The sequence below is a fragment of the Salminus brasiliensis genome, chromosome 18 (assembly GCF_030463535.1).
Source record: "Salminus brasiliensis chromosome 18, fSalBra1.hap2, whole genome shotgun sequence".
NCBI classification, from domain to species: Eukaryota; Metazoa; Chordata; class Actinopteri; order Characiformes; family Bryconidae; genus Salminus; species Salminus brasiliensis.
In genome coordinates, this window is record NC_132895.1 from 5,216,780 (window position 1) to 5,231,977 (window position 15,198).

General features: G+C 41.2%; 1 protein-coding gene across 1 annotated transcript in view; it reads right to left on the reverse strand.

Moving 5' to 3' along the window:
- Positions 1-13,946, reverse strand: part of jak2a (Janus kinase 2a) — an 86,146-nt gene extending 72,200 nt beyond the window's left edge. The window contains exon 1 of the mRNA XM_072661249.1: positions 13,531-13,946. The gene's annotated coding sequence lies outside the window, so the exon portion shown is untranslated. The remainder of the gene's footprint in view (positions 1-13,530) is intronic.
- Positions 13,947-15,198: the final 1,252 nt, after the last annotated feature.

Sequence of the window (15,198 nt, forward strand, 5' to 3'; positions counted from 1 at the left end):
TGTTCTCTGGAATGATGCACAGTGGTACTCCACCCAATACTGTTGGGATGAGTTGAGGAGTTGGGGATGATGAGGTGTGGTGGTGATCATCTAACATCCAGATCTCACTAACACTGCAATGCAATCAAATCCTCACAGCAATGCTCCTCCAAAATCTAGCTGAAAGCCTTCTTCTCTGCACAGTAGAGACAGTTACTCCAACAAAAGCAGGGGAGACTCTCTTTAATACCCTTTATTTCAGAAGAAACAATCAACGAGCAGGTGTCCCAATACTTTTGTCCGTATAGTGGTAATGTCAGAGACTGCGTTCTCCCTGTTACAGTCAGTGGAGCAGCATCATGATTCTGAAGGTAAGTCCTGATATTTGTAAATACACTCTGTATGTACACTGATCAGCCATTACATTAAAACCACTGACAGTAGAAGTGAATAATACTGACGATCTGGCTCCAGTGGCTACATCTGTCAAGGGGTGGATTCGGCAGTAAGTGAAGGTCAGGTCATGAAGGTGATGGACAAGCGTAAAAATCTGAGACACTTTGACAAGTACTGAACTGTGATGTTCTAGATAGACAACTGGGTCATCAGAACATCTCCAAAAGGTGTTGCAGGCGGTATGCAGTGGTCAGTACCTACCAAAAGCGTTCAAAGGAAGGACAACTGGTCAAGCGATGACAGGGTCATGGGTGCCCATGCGTGTAACATGCATGAGTGGATGTTACTGAGGTGACCTTTGGCTCAAAGGTGGTGCAAACCATCTGAATACGATGTGTGGCCTTTGGTTTTGTTCTCATGGCAGCAATTCGGCCACATGCTTCCTTTAGTTTTGCAATTCACTGCAAAAAAGCAAATGTCATGATCCATACAGCTGTCATTAAGTGCTCCTGCCAACCAATAAAGACAATCATTTATTAATAATGATGAAAAGAAGGTATTCTCACACTTTTAATGGGCAGTCTAAACACACACACATACACTGACAGCCACAGACATACACACCCTGTCTGTGCACCCACCCTCTTTCAGTTCCCCTCTAGTTTTATGGAAGAACTCCCAGGCCTGTTTCATAATTTCAGCGGCATCACTCCTGCAGATGTCAGCACACAGTCTTCACTCCCACTGCTCCCTCAACCACATCTGGGTCTGACCAGTGCACTACGCAAGCACGTACACCGACCAGCCACTTCGTTAACACCACTTGCTTGCTCATTCTATCAGCTCCACTTCCAATACAGTCCTATAATTCCTGTAGACTGTATCCATCTGTTGCTCTACATACTCCGTTAGCATCCTTTCACCCTGTTCTGTTCTTCAATGGTCAGGACCCCACAGGACTGACCACCACAGAGCAGGTAGTATGTGGGTGGTGGGTCAGTCATTCTCAGCACTGCAGTGACTCTGACGGACATGGTGGTGGCGAGTGTGTTAGTAGTGTGTGTTGTGCTAGTGGTACGAGCAAATCAGAGACAGCAGTGCTGCTGGAGTGCTTAAACGCTGTGTCTGTCCACTCACTGTCCACTCTCTATTAGACAGTCCTCTTACCTAGTTGGTCCAGCTTGTAGATGAAGGTAAAGTCAGAGACAGACGCTCTCTGATCTGCTGCTGCACAGTCTGTGTTGGTCATCCTCTAGTCCTTCATCAGTGCCCACAGGACGCTGCCCACAGGACGCTGCTGGCTGGATTTTCCTGGTTGGTGGACTATTCTCCTCCAGAGATGCTCAGGTGTTTAAGCACTCCAGCAGCACTGCTGTGTCTGATCCACTCATACCAGCAGCGCAACACACACTACTAACACACTCACCACCACCATGTCCGTCAGCGTCACTGCAGTGCTCAGAATGACTGACCCACCACCCAAACACTACCTGTCAGTCCTGTGGGGTCCTGATCACTGAAGAACAGGGTGAAAGGAGGCTAAGAGAGTCTGCAGAGAAACAGATGGATACAGTCTGTAACTATAGAACTACACAGTGCTTCTATATGGCTAATGGAGCTGATATAATGTGTGTATATCATATCATCGGTTTTACTGTAAGACATTATATGGTATTTCAAAAATCTTCTTCTTGTAATTAATATTATTAGTATATTAATAATAGCTCAGCTCCGAGAATCTTTAAAGAAATAAAACAAGAGTTTTTGGGTAAACAAACACTTTACTATAGATGGAAGTATATGTAAAAAGTCTACCTTTAATAAATAAATAAGTAAATACATAAATAAATAAATATGCATATGAAGTGGAGCTCTTTTCAAGTATTTTCTATCCAGCTAATGATTATGTTCAGTATGGATTAATCTGCTGATTGTTTTCTCCATTAATCGATTATTTGTTTGGCTTTTAAAGCTCTAACAATAGTAAGAACCGCCGAAATCTGACGACTGCTATGCATGTCAATGCACTTGAAATCCAACTGTGAACAATTGAGGAAATACAACTCTCCCACGTCCAGCTAGAAATGAAAACGAAACAAAAACAGAAAAACAGATGTTCTACAAGTTTGAGTCACAAGCAAATAAACAGACTGCCAGGAATGATAGCTAGAGGACAAATAGCTACCCTGATACTAGGCTTGCTTGCTGGGTCAGTGTGGAATCAGGGTTACTGGGTACACAGTGGCATTCAAAAGTCTGGGCACACCTGGTCAAAATGTGTGTTTCTTTTCAAGCATAAGCATAAGCAAAAATCAGCTCTCAGACTTTTACAGAGGTCTCAGACCTTCTGAACCAACTCAACCAGGGCTTTGGCTTGTTCATTGCCATTGTTTGGAAAGGCCAACAATCAGCAGCTATGGGCTCCTCTAAGCAGCTGCTGAACATCAAAATAACTGAGACCTTCAAAGCAGAAGACAGTTATTTCAGAGCATTGCTGTGAGGATTTGATTGCATTCAGTGACAAGACTGTTAGTAAGGTCATCATGTTGGATGATGATCACCACCACCCCACCTCATCCTCTACTCCCCAACTCATCCCAAAAGAACTGGATGAAGGGAACACACAGTTCTTCCACTGCTCCCCAGCTCAATACTGGGGGGCTTTATACCCCTCTAGACCAATAGGTTCATGATCACCTGCTCCAGAGAGTCCTATTCTTTTGGCAGTACTTCTCCACAAGGACTAGACAAACCTGGCGTGTCCACAAACCTTTGGCATATAGCATATTTTTACGCTTTGGGGTGCCCAAAGTTTTGCATGCCATTGTAGTCTGTTCTCCACACAGAGAATTGACCTGACTGTGGCTCTAGGTGAACTGGGTTGCCTGATCTTTCACCTTCTTAATCCCCGCTGTTCAAAGCTGGGGCTTAGGCAGGTGTCCAGCCTCGCTTGTTCTACAAAGCTGCCGTCGACACGCGAGGTAAGATCCAAAGAGCTGTCTGAGGCCTTCAGACAGAAGGCTGTCGATGCAGAGGAGTCTGGGAAGGGGTTTAAAAAAGAGGGATGTGATGTGCCTTTACTTACTTTGAATATCCCATCTAATCAGTATATACAACATGTCCAAATGTATGTGGACACCCCTTCTAACGAATGTTCGCAGCCACTTTAAGTTGAACCCATTGCTGACACAGATGTGCAAATGCACACACATAGCAGTTTTAACATGGACCTATTGGCACCATGCCTCCTAATGTCAGGTGTAGACTAGAGGGGTATAAAGCCCCCCAGCATTGAACTGTGGAGCAGTGGAACCGTGCTCCATCCAATTGTTTTGAGAGAAGTTGGAGATAAGGTGAGGTGGTGGTCATCCTCCAACATCCTGACCTTACTAAAGCGCTTGTGGCTGAACACAATCAAATCCTCACAGCAATGTTCCTCCAAAATCTAGCAGAAAGCCTTTTCCCTGTACAGCAGAGACAGTTACTTTAACAAAAGCAAGATAAGCTCTTGTTTAATACTCTTAATTTTAGAAGAAACAACGAATGAGCAGCAGGTGTCCCAATACTTTTGTCCATATAGTGTTTCTTTTGCAGCTACATATTGTGTTTGTACTTGTTTTTTTTTTTAACTGCTTCCATTCTGTACGGTCTGGAATACAGTACCAGTCAAAAGTTTGGACACACCTGGTCGACTGTTGACTGGTCCTGTATAGCAGCACCAATACAAACAAGATAATTTCTTATTCCGGTCAATGATGAGGCTTTAAGTTTCCGTTCTGGCCGTCACAGATGGCCTGGGCTGGTTCAAACTGCTAACTAGTCTAAGCCTGCTAACTAACTAAGCTAAGCTGATCAGTAATGGAAAGTACCCTGCCCACTCTGCCTGCTCCCAAAAATGAAACTGGACGTTTTCTCAGGGGAGGCTTTCTCGTAAACGGACGCAAACGGCGCTTCCCTTTTCCATTTCATCTTCCAGTTCAGACGTATCACACATCCAGGGTTTCAGAATAATGCCTTGGGCCGGCCCAAACGCATGATCAGCAGGAAACTAACCAGTGTCATTTTTATATTTCTGCCGTACAGATTTCAGAAGTAATGCTTTCTGTTTCCCAGCACATAGGTTTCCTCATAACTGATAAAAACAGCCTATTTACTGGTTAACAGCTCTAGATACAATATATGGACAATATATGAATTTATACACACACACACACACACACACACACATATATATATATATATATATATATATATATATATATATATATATATATATATATATATATACATACATACATACACACACACACACATACACACACATAGAGTCTTTCTATTGCACTGCTCCACAGATCAATGCTGGGGGGCTTTATACCCCTCTAGCCCACGCCCGGCATTAGGTTTATGTTTATCTGCTCATAAGAGTCCTATTCTATTGGCAGTATTTCTCTACAGGGTCTAGACAAGCTGTGTGTGTATATATATATATGTGTGTGTGTGTGTGTGTGTGTGTAATTGCACATCTGTGTCAGCAATGGGTGCAACTTAAAGTAGCTGCGAGCATTCATTAGAAGGGGTGTCCACATACATTTGGACATAGGGAAGGTTTGATGAATCTCATGATAATATTGTATGATAATTCGATAATGTAATTATCTTAACAGGCCTCTTAAAAATAACGGTGCTTCAAGTGGTTCTTCGAGCAATGCCACAGAAGAACCACTTTTGGTTCCATTAAGGACCATGTATGAGATGTGTGTGTGTGAAGAACCTTAAAAAGGCCTTTTTTTAGCATCGCTCAACAATAACAGTTAAAGGAGAGTATGGAGAACCTTTTAAAGGTCTAAAAAACCCTCAATTGATGTAAAGGTTCTTCACACTTACTCATCTCCACCACAAACACGGTTCTTTATGGAGCCAAATGTGGTTCTTCTACATCATCGCTCAACAAAAACAGTTAAAGGAGAGTATGGAGAACCTTTTAAAGGGCTAAACACCCTACTAAGGTTCTTCACACTCATCTTTATCACAAACACGGTTCTTTATGGAGCTAAAAGTGGTTCTTCTACATCATCGCTCAACAAAAACAGTTAAAGGAGAGTATGGAGAACCTTTTAAAGGTCTAAAAAACCCTCAATTGATGTAAAGGTTCTTCACACTTACTCATCTCCACCACAAACACGGTTCTTTATGGAGCCAAATGTGGTTCTTCTACATCATCGCTCAACAAAAACAGTTAAAGGAGAGTATGGAGAACCTTTTAAAGGTCTAAAAAACCCTACTGAGGTTCTTCACACTCATCTCCATCACAAACACGGTTCTTTATGGAGCTAAAAGTGGTTCTTCTACATCATCGCTCAACAAAAACAGTTAAAGGAGAGTATGGAGAACCTTTTAAAGGTCTAAAAACCCTCAATTGATGTAAAGGTTCTTCACACTTACTCATCTCCACCACAAACACGGTTCTTTATGGAGCTAAAAGTGGTTCTTCTACATCATCGCTCAACAAAAACAGTTAAAGGAGAGTATGGAGAACCTCTTAAAGGTCTAAAAACCCTCAATTGATGTAAAGGTTCTTCACACTTACTCATCTCCACCACAAACACGGTTCTTTATGGAGCTAAAAGTGGTTCTTCTACATCATCGCTCAACAAAAACAGTTAAAGGAGAGTATGGAGAACCTTTTAAAGGTCTAAAAAACCCTACTGAGGTTCTTCACACTCATCTCCATCACAAACACGGTTCTTTATGGAGCTAAAAGTGGTTCTTCTACATCATCGCTCAACAAAAACAGTTAAAGGAGAGTATGGAGAACCTTTTAAAGGTCTAAAAACCCTCAATTGATGTAAAGGTTCTTCACACTTACTCATCTCCACCACAAACACGGTTCTTTATGGAGCTAAAAGTGGTTCTTCTACATCATCGCTCAACAAAAACAGTTAAAGGAGAGTATGGAGAACCTCTTAAAGGTCTAAAAACCCTCAATTGATGTAAAGGTTCTTCACACTTACTCATCTCCACCACAAACACGGTTCTTTATGGAGCTAAAAGTGGTTCTTCTACATCATCGCTCAACAAAAACAGTTAAAGGAGAGTATGGAGAACCTTTTAAAGGTCTAAAAAACCCTTCTGAGGTTCTTCACACTCATCTCCACCACAAACACGGTTCTTTATGAAGACAAATGTGGTTCTTCTACTTCATCGCTCAACAAAAACAGTTAAAGGAGAGTATGGAGAACCTTTTAAAGGTCTAAACACCCTACTAAGGTTCTTCACACTCATCTCCATCACAAACATGGTTCTTTATGGAGCCAAATGTGGTTCTTCTACATCATCGCTCAACAAAAACAGTTAAAGGAGAGTATGGAGAACCTTTTAAAGGTCTAAAAACCCTCAATTGATGTAAAGGTTCTTCACACTTACTCATCTCCACCACAAACACAGTTCTTTATGGAGACAAATGTGGTTCTTCTACGTCATCGCTCAACAAAAACAGTTAAAGGAGAGTATGGAGAACCTTTTAAAGGTCTAAAAAACCCTACTGAGGTTCTTCACACTCATCTCCACCACAAACACGGTTCTTTATGGAGACAAATGTGGTTCTTCTACGTCATCGCTCAACAAAAACAGTTAAAGGAGAGTATGGAGAACCTTTTAAAGGTCTAAAAACCCTCAATTGATGTAAAGGTTCTTCACACTTACTCATCTCCACCACAAACACGGTTCTTTATGGAGCCAAATGTGGTTCTTCTACGTCATCGCTCAACAAAAACAGTTAAAGGAGAGTATGGAGAACCTTTTAAAGGTCTAAAAAAACCCTACTAAGGTTCTTCACACTCATCTCCACCACAAACACGGTTCTTTATGGAGCCAAATGTGGTTCTTCTACGTCATCGCTCAACAAAAACAGTTAAAGGAGAGTATGGAGAACCTTTTAAAGGTCTAAACACCCTACTAAGGTTCTTCACACTCATCTCCACCACAAACACGGTTCTTTATGAAGACAAATGTGGTTCTTCTACGTCATCGCTCAACAAAAACAGTTAAAGGAGAGTATGGAGAACCTTTTAAAGGTCTAAAAACCCTCAATTGATGTAAAGGTTCTTCACACTTACTCATCTCCACCACAAACACAGTTCTTTATGGAGACAAATGTGGTTCTTCTACGTCATCGCTCAACAAAAACAGTTAAAGGAGAGTATGGAGAACCTTTTAAAGGTCTAAAAAACCCTACTGAGGTTCTTCACACTCATCTCCACCACAAACACGGTTCTTTATGGAGACAAATGTGGTTCTTCTACATCATCGCTCAACAAAAACAGTTAAAGGAGAGTATGGAGAACCTTTTAAAGGTCTAAAAACCCTCAATTGATGTAAAGGTTCTTCACACTTACTCATCTCCACCACAAACACGGTTCTTTATGAAGACAAATGTGGTTCTTCTACGTCATCGCTCAACAAAAACAGTTAAAGGAGAGTATGGAGAACCTTTTAAAGGTCTAAAAAACCCTACTGAGGTTCTTCACACTCATCTCCATCACAAACACGGTTCTTTATGGAGCCAAATGTGGTTCTTCTACGTCATCGCTCAACAAAAACAGTTAAAGGAGAGTATGGAGAACCTTTTAAAGGTCTAAAAACCCTCAATTGATGTAAAGGTTCTTCACACTTACTCATCTCCACCACAAACACGGTTCTTTATGGAGCCAAATGTGGTTCTTCTACGTCATCGCTCAACAAAAACAGTTAAAGGAGAGTATGGAGAACCTTTTAAAGGTCTAAAAAAACCCTACTAAGGTTCTTCACACTCATCTCCACCACAAACACGGTTCTTTATGAAGACAAATGTGGTTCTTCTACGTCATCGCTCAACAAAAACAGTTAAAGGAGAGTATGGAGAACCTTTTAAAGGTCTAAAAACCCTCAATTGATGTAAAGGTTCTTCACACTTACTCATCTCCACCACAAACACAGTTCTTTATGGAGACAAATGTGGTTCTTCTACGTCATCGCTCAACAAAAACAGTTAAAGGAGAGTATGGAGAACCTTTTAAAGGTCTAAAAAACCCTACTGAGGTTCTTCACACTCATCTCCACCACAAACACGGTTCTTTATGGAGACAAATGTGGTTCTTCTACATCATCGCTCAACAAAAACAGTTAAAGGAGAGTATGGAGAACCTTTTAAAGGTCTAAAAACCCTCAATTGATGTAAAGGTTCTTCACACTTACTCATCTCCACCACAAACACGGTTCTTTATGAAGACAAATGTGGTTCTTCTACGTCATCGCTCAACAAAAACAGTTAAAGGAGAGTATGGAGAACCTTTTAAAGGTCTAAAAAACCCTACTGAGGTTCTTCACACTCATCTCCATCACAAACACGGTTCTTTATGGAGCCAAATGTGGTTCTTCTACGTCATCGCTCAACAAAAACAGTTAAAGGAGAGTATGGAGAACCTTTTAAAGGTCTAAAAACCCTCAATTGATGTAAAGGTTCTTTACACTTACTCATCTCCACCACAAACACGGTTCTTTATGAAGACAAATGTGGTTCTTCTACGTCATCGCTCAACAAAAACAGTTAAAGGAGAGTATGGAGAACCTTTTAAAGGTCTAAAAAACCCTTCTGAGGTTCTTCACACTCATCTCCACCACAAACACGGTTCTTTATGAAGACAAATGTGGTTCTTCTACGTCATCGCTCAACAAAAACAGTTAAAGGAGAGTATGGAGAACCTCTTAAAGGTCTAAAAACCCTCAATTGATGTAAAGGTTCTTCACACTTACTCATCTCCACCATAAACACGGTTCTTTATGGAGCCAAATGTGGTTCTTCTACGTCATCGCTCAACAAAAACAGTTAAAGGAGAGTATGGAGAACCTTTTAAAGGTCTAAAAACCCTACTAAGGTTCTTCACACTCATCTTTATCACAAACACGGTTCTTTATGGAGCCAAAAGTGGTTCTTCTACATCATCGCTCAACAAAAACAGTTAAAGGAGAGTATGGAGAACCTTTTAAAGGTCTAAAAACCCTCAATTGATGTAAAGGTTCTTCACACTTACTCATCTCCACCACAAACACAGTTCTTTATGGAGCTAAAAGTGGTTCTTCTACATCATCGCTCAACAAAAACAGTTAAAGGAGAGTATGGAGAACCTTTTAAAGGTCTAAACACCCTACTAAGGTTCTTCACACTCATCTTTATCACAAACATGGTTCTTTATGGAGCCAAATGTGGTTCTTCTACATCATCGCTCAACAAAAACAGTTAAAGGAGAGTATGGAGAACCTTTTAAAGGTCTAAAAAACCCTACTGAGGTTCTTCACACTCATCTCCATCACAAACATGGTTCTTTATGAAGACAAATGTGGTTCTTCTACATCATCGCTCAACAAAAACAGTTAAAGGAGAGTATGGAGAACCTTTTAAAGGTCTAAAAAACCCTACTAAGGTTCTTCACACTCATCTTTATCACAAACACGGTTCTTTATGAAGACAAATGTGGTTCTTCTACATCATCGCTCAACAAAAACAGTTAAAGGAGAGTATGGAGAATCTTTTAAAGGTCTAAAAAACCCTCAATTGATGTAAAGGTTCTTCACACTTACTCATCTCCACCACAAACACGGTTCTTTATGGAGCCAAATGTGGTTCTTCTACGTCATCGCTCAACAAAAACAGTTAAAGGAGAGTATGGAGAACCTTTTAAAGGTCTAAAAAACCCTACTAAGGTTCTTCACACTCATCTCCACCACAAACACGGTTCTTTATGAAGACAAATGTGGTTCTTCTACATCATCGCTCAACAAAAACAGTTAAAGGAGAGTATGGAGAACCTTTTAAAGGTCTAAACACCCTACTGAGGTTCTTCACACTCATCTCCACCACAAACACGGTTCTTTATGAAGACAAATGTGGTTCTTCTACGTCATCGCTCAACAAAAACAGTTAAAGGAGAGTATGGAGAACCTTTTAAAGGTCTAAAAAACCCTACTGAGGTTCTTCACACTCATCTCCATCACAAACACGGTTCTTTATGGAGCCAAATGTGGTTCTTCTACGTCATCGCTCAACAAAAACAGTTAAAGGAGAGTATGGAGAACCTTTTAAAGGTCTAAAAACCCTCAATTGATGTAAAGGTTCTTCACACTTACTCATCTCCACCACAAACACGGTTCTTTATGGAGCCAAATGTGGTTCTTCTACGTCATCGCTCAACAAAAACAGTTAAAGGAGAGTATGGAGAACCTTTTAAAGGTCTAAAAAAACCCTACTAAGGTTCTTCACACTCATCTCCACCACAAACACGGTTCTTTATGAAGACAAATGTGGTTCTTCTACGTCATCGCTCAACAAAAACAGTTAAAGGAGAGTATGGAGAACCTTTTAAAGGTCTAAAAACCCTCAATTGATGTAAAGGTTCTTCACACTTACTCATCTCCACCACAAACACAGTTCTTTATGGAGACAAATGTGGTTCTTCTACGTCATCGCTCAACAAAAACAGTTAAAGGAGAGTATGGAGAACCTTTTAAAGGTCTAAAAAACCCTACTGAGGTTCTTCACACTCATCTCCACCACAAACACGGTTCTTTATGGAGACAAATGTGGTTCTTCTACATCATCGCTCAACAAAAACAGTTAAAGGAGAGTATGGAGAACCTTTTAAAGGTCTAAAAACCCTCAATTGATGTAAAGGTTCTTCACACTTACTCATCTCCACCACAAACACGGTTCTTTATGAAGACAAATGTGGTTCTTCTACGTCATCGCTCAACAAAAACAGTTAAAGGAGAGTATGGAGAACCTTTTAAAGGTCTAAAAAACCCTACTGAGGTTCTTCACACTCATCTCCATCACAAACACGGTTCTTTATGGAGCCAAATGTGGTTCTTCTACGTCATCGCTCAACAAAAACAGTTAAAGGAGAGTATGGAGAACCTTTTAAAGGTCTAAAAACCCTCAATTGATGTAAAGGTTCTTTACACTTACTCATCTCCACCACAAACACGGTTCTTTATGAAGACAAATGTGGTTCTTCTACGTCATCGCTCAACAAAAACAGTTAAAGGAGAGTATGGAGAACCTTTTAAAGGTCTAAAAAACCCTTCTGAGGTTCTTCACACTCATCTCCACCACAAACACGGTTCTTTATGAAGACAAATGTGGTTCTTCTACGTCATCGCTCAACAAAAACAGTTAAAGGAGAGTATGGAGAACCTCTTAAAGGTCTAAAAACCCTCAATTGATGTAAAGGTTCTTCACACTTACTCATCTCCACCATAAACACGGTTCTTTATGGAGCCAAATGTGGTTCTTCTACGTCATCGCTCAACAAAAACAGTTAAAGGAGAGTATGGAGAACCTTTTAAAGGTCTAAAAACCCTACTAAGGTTCTTCACACTCATCTTTATCACAAACACGGTTCTTTATGGAGCCAAAAGTGGTTCTTCTACATCATCGCTCAACAAAAACAGTTAAAGGAGAGTATGGAGAACCTTTTAAAGGTCTAAAAACCCTCAATTGATGTAAAGGTTCTTCACACTTACTCATCTCCACCACAAACACAGTTCTTTATGGAGCTAAAAGTGGTTCTTCTACATCATCGCTCAACAAAAACAGTTAAAGGAGAGTATGGAGAACCTTTTAAAGGTCTAAACACCCTACTAAGGTTCTTCACACTCATCTTTATCACAAACATGGTTCTTTATGGAGCCAAATGTGGTTCTTCTACATCATCGCTCAACAAAAACAGTTAAAGGAGAGTATGGAGAACCTTTTAAAGGTCTAAAAAACCCTACTGAGGTTCTTCACACTCATCTCCATCACAAACATGGTTCTTTATGAAGACAAATGTGGTTCTTCTACATCATCGCTCAACAAAAACAGTTAAAGGAGAGTATGGAGAACCTTTTAAAGGTCTAAAAAACCCTACTAAGGTTCTTCACACTCATCTTTATCACAAACACGGTTCTTTATGAAGACAAATGTGGTTCTTCTACATCATCGCTCAACAAAAACAGTTAAAGGAGAGTATGGAGAATCTTTTAAAGGTCTAAAAAACCCTCAATTGATGTAAAGGTTCTTCACACTTACTCATCTCCACCACAAACACGGTTCTTTATGGAGCCAAATGTGGTTCTTCTACGTCATCGCTCAACAAAAACAGTTAAAGGAGAGTATGGAGAACCTTTTAAAGGTCTAAAAAACCCTACTAAGGTTCTTCACACTCATCTCCACCACAAACACGGTTCTTTATGAAGACAAATGTGGTTCTTCTACATCATCGCTCAACAAAAACAGTTAAAGGAGAGTATGGAGAACCTTTTAAAGGTCTAAACACCCTACTGAGGTTCTTCACACTCATCTCCACCACAAACACGGTTCTTTATGAAGACAAATGTGGTTCTTCCAGAGCTTTTGGCATATTTTTAAGATGTTTGAGAATCAGCCAGCCCTACATTTCCTACTGTGCTTAAAATGAGCTGTTTTTAATGAAACCTTTTCACTTAAGAAGAACATCTAGAAGTCTGCTGTCATGAGAAGACCACAGACAGTGTTTACATGGGATTTATAGTATTTTTTGAGATTTCAGTGCAATATTAGGACAATAAATACCATCATATAAATGAACAGCACAGACACAAACAGCAGGAGCAGCAGCAGGAGCAGCAGCAGCAGCAGCAGGAGGAGGAGGAGGAGCAGCAGGTGGTCAGCGTTTCTGACTGACCTGCACACTACAGCTCGGTCCAACACTGAACCTGTCAGGACTGAAATGCATCTGTCAGTTTGGAAGTCACATTTAGCTCAAACAGCCCTTCCCTCCCTCTGAAACTCAATATTCAGCTCTTATTAATTCACTAAACTGCTGTGAAGGAAACTCCACAGTACACTAAGCTCCTGCACTTCTGTGGCCAGTAGATTGAACGTGACGTAGCTAGTAAACACACACGACATTTAGCTAGTATATTATAGCTATAGCTAATATTATTATAGACGTTTAAACGTTTAAACACTAAAACTAGACGGTAGTCGACTGTTTAAAGCCCATCACCGGGCGGAAAGCTGTTAAATCCGCCAGCTGGCCTCGCTAATGTAGTTAGTAAAGGCTAGAAGTTGGGGGTATCTAGATAGATAGAGATACTTACAGCAAGTTGGTTAGCTGGCTGGCTCGGCTTGGCTTGAACTCCAGGCTGTGCAGAAATGTCCCCCAAGATGACCTGGAAAGTCGTCAGCCCGTTTGAGGACGGTCTGAACTTAGTCTGAATTTAGTTGTGTGTATTTCCCGAGTTTTCCGGCCGAGTTTGAGGCTAAGCTAGCTATCTATCTAACCCCTGGTGGCTAAAGCTAGCTACGTTAGCCAGCAGCACGGCTCCCTTACTGTTGACGAGGCGAGGCTAGACTGGGCTAGACTGGGCTAGACAGGGGCTGCTGGGTCTGAAACCTGCCTCCTAAAGGAGATAAAAGTTCATGCTTAAGGATTTCTGTTTAAAAACTAAACTTAGGGACTGTAGTCGCCTGCAGAAGTGTATTTTCTCGGGTTGACTCTAAGCTGCTAACTAACGTTGACGGGTTGAGGGCAGAGAAGCAGCTCCATCGTTAGAGCCTCACTGAGCTGAACACAGTCAGCTGCAGACAGTCACTGCAGTAGTACCCAACACACTCACTCACACAGGTCATAAAGCTCATGAAATTCATCTTATTCCCCATTTTCTGTCATTTATGCTTCTTATAGTTGCTTATTTGGCTTTCTGTGAACTAGCTGCAGCTCTAATATCTTACATTACTGGAATAAAATCTGAAAATATCATAAAATATCATATAAAGTCTCTTTATACTCAGGTATGGATATTAAACCCTGAATTTCTGTGGATATTTGTGTGATGGAGGTTCCTACGCAGCATTTAAACCACATTTGAATGATTCTGCAGCTTAGAAGCACATGAAAACCATGCATACAATGTAAGCAGTCCTGCATGAACGTGAGGAACCCTCATCAGGGTGCTAGGGTACCCTGAAAACCCCTTTACGCCAGGGCCGGGGGAACTGAGTAAGATTATTGCATGAATGAGAAGAACCTTTTAAAAGGGTTCTACACCAATGCCAAGGTTCTTACCAGGGGTGGATGACTCCAGTCCTGGAGGGCTGGGTCCTTGCATGAATAAGAAGAACCTTTTAAAAGGGTTCTACACCAATGCCAAGGTTCCTCCTAGAACTTTCTTACCAGGGGTGGATGACTCCAGTCCTAGAGGGCTGGAACCTTGCATGAATCAGAAGAACCTTTTTGTAGGGTTCTACACCAATGCCAAGGTTCTTCCTAGAACTTTCTTACCAGGGGTGGATGACTCCAGTCATAGAGGGCTGGAACCTTGCATGAATGAGAAGAACCTTTTAAAAGGGTTCTACACCAATGCCAAGGTTCTTACTAGGGGTGGATGACTCCAGTCCTAGAGGGCTGGGTCCTTGCATGAATAAGAAGAACCTTTTTGTAGGGTTCTACACCAATGCCAAGGTTCCTCCTAGAACTTTCTTACCAGGGGTGGATGACTCCAGTCATAGAGGGCTGGAACCTTGCATGAATCAGAAGAACCTTTTTGTAGGGTTCTACACCAATGCCAAGGTTCTTCCTAGAACTTTCTTACCAGGGGTGGATGACTCCAGTCCTAGAGGGCTGGGTCCTTGCGTGAATAAGAACCTTTTTTAATGATTTTGCAGCTCAAAAGCACATGAAAACCATGCGTACAATGTAGGCAGTCCTGCTTGAATGTGAGGAACCCTCATCAGGGTGCTAGGGTACCCTGAAAACCCCTTTAAAC